A 6,556-nucleotide genomic window follows, 5' to 3' on the forward strand; every position below is an offset into this window, starting at 1 on the left:
ACAGTTACCAAAACCCTGATTAAAAAACCTGACCTTGATCCCTGTCAACTGTGCAGTTATAGGCCAATATCAAACCTCCCCTTTATCTCCAGGATCCTAGAAAAAGCTGTAGCACAGCAGTTATGCTCATATCTATATAGAAATAACGTCCATGAAATGGATCAGTCAGGATTTCAACCTCATCGTAGCACAGAGACAGCACTGGTTAAAGTAGTAAATGACCTACTGTTGGCATCTGATCAGGGCTGTGTCTCCCTGCTTGTATTGCTTGACTTTAGTGCAGCCTTTGACACCAGTGATCATTCCATTCTCCTTGATAGACTAGAAAATGTTGAGAGTTAAGGGAATGGCCCTCTCCTGGCTCAGGTCTTATTTAACTGATTGCCATCAGGTTGAAGATGTAAATGGTGATTTTTCTAGACATATGGAGGTAAAGTTTGGCATTCCAGCCCACTGGTTTTTTCTTTATATATATGTTACCTTGGCGGCACGGTGGTGTAGTGGTTAGCGCTGTCGCCTCACAGCAAGAAGGTCCTGGGTTCGAGCCCCGGGGCCGGCGAGGGCCTTTCTGTGTGGAGTTTGCATGTTCTCCCCGTGTCCGCGTGGGTTTCCTCCGGGTGCTCCGGTTTCCCCCACAGTCCAAAGACATGCAGGTTAGGTTAACTGGTGACTCTAAATTGACCGTAGGTGTGAATGTGAGTGTGAATGGTTGTCTGTGTCTATGTGTCAGCCCTGTGATGACCTGGCGACTTGTCCAGGGTGTACCCCGCCTTTCGCCCGTAGTCAGCTGGGATAGGCTCCAGCTTGCCTGCGACCCTGTAGAAGGATAAAGCGGCTTGAGATAATGAGATGAGATGAGATATGTTACCTCTGGGTAATATTATTCGTAAGCACGGTATTAGCTTCCACTGTTATGATGATGCACAGTTGTACGTATGTTTCTGCAAAGCCAGATGAGAGACACCAGCTTAATAAAACCGAGGAATGTGGAAAGGACATTAGATACTGGATGCTTATTAACTTCCTTCTGCTTAACTCTGACAAGATAGAAGTACTTGTACTAGGACCACATGCATCTACTGTAGAAGTAGGTTTTCTGATTGCATAGTAACTCTGGATGGTCTTTCTGTTTCTTCATGTGAAGCAGTAAAAGACCTCGGGGTGATCATTGACTCCAGTCTTTCGTTTGAAACTCGTATCAATAACAGTACAAATCGATAACAGAAATATTCCCAAGATCTCATCTCATTTATCTCTAGCCGATTTTTAATGTCACTGCATGATGCAGAAAAACTAGTTCATGACTTTGTTACCTCTAGGTTGGAATATTGTAATGCCTTACTGTTTGGCTGTTCCAATAGCTGCATAAACAAGGTCCAATTAGTTCAACATGCAGCAGCAAGAATCCTTACTAGAACTAGAAGGTGTGACCACATCAGCCCTGTTTTATCCACACTGCATTGGCTCCCAATCAAATTTCACATTGACTACAAAATACTACTCTTGACGTATGAAGCACTGAATGGTCTCGCACCACGGTACCTGAGTAAATTTTTGGTCCTTTATGACCTGCCATGCCTACTTAAATCAAAAGGTGCAGGCTATCTGTTGGTACCTCATATAGTGAAGGCTACATCAGGGGGCAGAACCTTTTCTTACAAAGCCCCACAGTTATGGAATAACCTTCCAAGTAGTGTTTGGGACTCAGACACAGTCTGTGTTTACGTCTCAGCTGAAAGCACATCTTTTTAGTTAAGTCTTTTGTTAATAGTTTTTTATCAGGTAAAGGAGTAGATCTGGAGGGTCCTCGGGCATAGCGTGTTTTGGTAAACTGGGATGTATGGATGCTGTCACCCCCCCACTCTCACATGTTCACTTGGGTTTGTTGACAGTGGCGTGGCTGGCTGCTTTATGTCCTAGGGCTCCCTCATGTCTGTGTTACCTTCTGGCTCTCTCTTTTAGTTATACTGTCATACAGTGGCGATCCTAGAGTGATTTACTCCCCAGGCGAAACCCCCTGCTGGCGCCCCCCCCCCCCGCCTGTCTTTTTTTTCGGGGTTTTTTTTTGGGGGACCTTTTTTTTTGGGACCGTTTTTTTTTTCGCGCCCGCGCTTGTGCCGCCGCCCCCCCCGGGTTGGGCTCTGTATTAGCCAACAGAATGTTAACAGCTTTACATGGTCGTTTAAACATTTCTCGTCGTGTGTTGTATGTCGCGGACACGGCCCGTTATAAATTTGCTGTTACCAGAATGGCAATGATCAAGTCGTAATGTATTACTTAAGACTCTGTGTAATGTCATAGTAGTGTAGTACTATGGTAGTAAAGTCTTTTTGATGACTAGTACAATGTTCCGCTGGCGGGATTGTGCATATTATGGGGCTACGACAAGTTAGGCACACACACACACTGATGACGTCACCTGCGCAACTTTGGTATCGAGGGCTACCGTATGACATCACCGCGCCGCGAGATTTTGTTAAGCGCCATATTGGAAGACCAAGTACACATCTATGCAAGTACATACATTCATAAAACAAACTACACCTGAAATGTAGCCAGGGCCGGTTCTGCTCTAATCTGGACCCGGGTGCAACATCGCGCAACCCCCCCCCCCCCCCCCCCCCCCCCCAAAAAAAAACAAAAAAAACAGTCTAAATCAGGACAACCATCACATAACTATAAACATTTTATATCAACTATTTTAACTAAATGGGCTATAATAAATAAGCCTGCAGGCAGCCACGGCGGGCTGCCTCAGAAAAGTAACCATTCAATGACAACTGAAATTTCTGCCTCCTTTTTTGTATTTTCGACCGTCCGTTTATTTTCTTTCCTTTTCTGAAAACCCGATTTGTGTCCAGACATTTTGTTCTGATACCAACGAACTAACTCGTCAGGTCTCGTCTCTCGAGCCCGCGATGATTCCCGTGGGAAGGGCAACAATTGATACATTTTTACAAACAGCCGATAAACAGCCAATAGGGAGGTTGCAACCTTCAGACTCTCCTTTGCTCAGAGACACACAGTAATGCACTTATTCTCTGTCTCCTGGCAGAAAGCTCCTTGGTTTGCTTGTGTCTCAATCACAGCTGGTATTCTGTAGAAAGACTTCTTTTCACCTTTCCCATCAGCTTTGTTGGAACACCCTAACACAGCACAAAAGTTTACCATTGTAGGTTTATGATGAATCAAGTGCCTCGTGGGTTTAAATTCCGTGTGCTGCCGTTATTTCCCCCTAATCACGAATTTGTTGGTCTTCCAATATGGCGCAGGGTTTGTTTACTTCCGGTTTCTGGTGACGTCAGTGGGAAGGGTCTATTGGGCTTCCCCATCCAAAATGTTCACACACACACACACACGCCCGTCTTGTTTTTTTTTTTTCGGGGTTTTTTTTGGGGGGGGGCCTTTTTTTGGGGGGGGGGGGAACCGTTTTTTTTTTTCTTGCGCCCGCGCTCGTGCCGCCCCCCGCAATGCTGCCCCGGGCGGCTGCCCAGTCGGCCCGCCCCCAGGACCGCCCCTGCTGTCATAGTTAGTCTTGTCAGAGTCCCTGCTTGCATTCAGCCAAAATGTATACTGTTCTTAACTATTAGGAGACATCAGGCATAGCTAACACCTGTGTTTCTCTCTCTTTCTCTGTCGAGTTACATGTCATTCCTGAGACACCAGTGATGCTGACCTCTCCTGCTCTTGGGATCTGCCTGATCCTTCCTGATGCCCTACTTCTGGCTGGAGTCTCATCACATCACTTTTGTGGAGGACGGCCCCATATGCATGGACAGTCGAAAAATACACTTAGAAGATGGCTCCTGACACTTACAGTTTTGCTGTGATGGCTGAGGACTACAATCACCATGATAACTTTAGAACTGAATCAATGAACAGTTGATAACTTCAAGAAAATAAACTTCATGCTAAAACAATAATGAAATTCCTGGTTACATGGTTGTACTTTGTGACTCTATAGAACACAGTTACTGAAGCAAATTATTTACAACCCCCAGGGGTGATAGCGTTCGTGCCGTGACGGCACTTTTTTCCCACTAGTTCCATATCATGCGAATTCCCTTTACTGTCTATCTGCGCATCTCAGAATGACACAGGACAATGGGCGAACTAGATTTTTTTTTTTCCCCAGCCACGGTACGCCGGAAATCCGGCGCGGCGCCGGAACGCTATCACCCCTGAACCCCAATTCCAAAAAAGTTGGGACACTGTGTAAAAAAACAGAATGCAAAGATTTGCAAATCACAGAAACCCTATATTTCATTGAAAATAGTACAAAGACAACATATCAAATGTGGAAACAGAAATTTTTGAAAAATATATGCTCATTTTGAATTTGATGTCAGCAACATGTTTCAGAAAAGTTGGGACAGGGACAACACAAGACTGAAAAAGTTGTGTAATCCTAAAAAAAACTTAATTTGGTTAATTGGCAACAGGTCAGTAACATGATTGGGTATAAAAAGAGCATCCCAGAGAGGCGGAGTCTCTCAGAAGTAAAGATGTGGAGGGGTTCACCGTTCTATGAAAGAATGCATGGGCAAATAATGCAACAATTTAATAATCATGTTCTTCAATGTGAAATTGCAAAGAATTTGGGAATCCCATCATCTATGGTACATAATATCATGAAAAGATTCAAAGAATCTGGAGAAATCTCTGCATGCAAGAGACAAGGCTGAAAACTGACATTGGATGCCTGTGATCTTCAGGCCCTCAGAAGACACTGCATTAAAAGCAGACATGTGTCTGTAGTGGAAATCACTGTATGGGCTCAGGAACACTTCAGAAAACCATCATCTGTGAAAACAGTTCATTACTACATGCACAAATGCAAGTTAAAACCAGATATAAAAAATATCCAGAAAAACCACCACCTTCTCTGGGCCTGAGCTCTTTTATGATGGACTGAGGCGAAGTGGAAAACTGTCCCGAGGTCTGACAAATCAAAAGTAAAAATTCTTTTTAGAAATCATGGACACCATGTTCTCCAGGTTAAAGAGGAGAGGGACCATCCGGCTTGTTATCAGTGCACAGTTCAAAATCCAGCAGCTGTGATGGTATGAGAGTGCATTAGTGCACATGACATGGGTAGCTTGTACATCTGGGAAGGCATCATTAATGCTGAATGATACAGTGTCTTGCAAAAGTATTCATCCCCCATGGTGTTTGTCCTGTTTTGTTGCAAGCTGGAATTAAAATGGATTTTTGGAGTGTTAGCATCATTTGATTTACACAACTTTAAAGGTGAAAATTGTTGTTTTATTGTGACACAAACAAGAATTAAGATGAAAAAACAGAAATCTGGAATGTGCATAGGTATTCACCCCCGTTTGTTTGAAACCCCTAAATAAGAGCTGGTCCAGCCAATTCACTTCATAAGTCACATAATTAGTTGATTAAGATCCACCTATGTGCAAAGTGTCACATGATCTGTCACATGATGTCTGTATAATCAACCTGTTCTGGAAGGACCCTGACTCTGCAACACTACTAAGCAAGCAACATAAAAACCAAGGAACACTCCAAACAGGTCAGAGACAAAGTTGTGAAGAATTATGAATCAGGGTTGGGTTATAAAAAAAATCCAAACTCTGAATATCCCAGGGAGCACCATTATAGCAAAATGGAAAGAATATTGCACCATTACAAACCTGACAAGAGAAGGCCGCCCACCAAAACTCACAGACCGGGAAAGGAGGGCATTAATCAGAGATGCAACAAAGACACCAAAGATAACATTTGGTGTCATTTGGTCAAATGAGACTAAAATTAAATTTTTTGGCCATCGTGGGAAACACCATGTGTGGCACAAACCCAACATCCTGAGAACACAATTCCTACAGTGAAGCATGGTGGTGGCAGCATCATGCTGTGGGGATATTTTTCATCTGCAGGGACAGGAAAGCTCGTCAGGACTGAAGGAAAGATGGATGGCACTAAATACAGGGCAATTCTGGAGGAAAACCTGTTTGAGTCGGCCAGAGGTTTGAAACTAGGACAAAGGTTCACATTCCAGCAGGACAATTACCCTGAAGATACTGCTAAAGCTCCACTGGAATGGTTTAAAGAGAAACATTTAAAAGTCTTGGAATGGCTTAGTCAAAGCCCAGACCTCAATCCAGCTGAGAATATGGAGCATAGCTTGAAGATTGCTGTACACCAACGCAACCCATCTAACTTGAAGGAGTTGGAGCAGTTTTGCCTTGAGGAATGGGCAAAAATCCCAGTGGCTAGATGTGCTAAGCTAATAGAGCAGGGATGCAAACAGCGCGCCTTTTGGCGGATGGCGCCTTTTTCACGGCTGAATCGCGCAGATCCGAATTTTTTTTTTTTGGGGGGGGGGGCGTTGGAGTGTCTGATTATAATTTCAAAGTAAATTCTGTATTAAAATTACTAAATAAGCAAATCCGTTACAGTCCATGAAACAGGAAGTATAAGGATGAGGAAAAAACAGTTTAAATCGGGAAGCTGCGCACATTTGCGCAGTCCTGACGCTCAGGCTGCACAAATGTGCGCAGCTTCCCGATTTAAACTGTTTTTTCCTCATCCT

Source organism: Neoarius graeffei, chromosome 21, assembly GCF_027579695.1.
Source record: "Neoarius graeffei isolate fNeoGra1 chromosome 21, fNeoGra1.pri, whole genome shotgun sequence".
Lineage (NCBI taxonomy): Eukaryota > Metazoa > Chordata > Actinopteri > Siluriformes > Ariidae > Neoarius > Neoarius graeffei.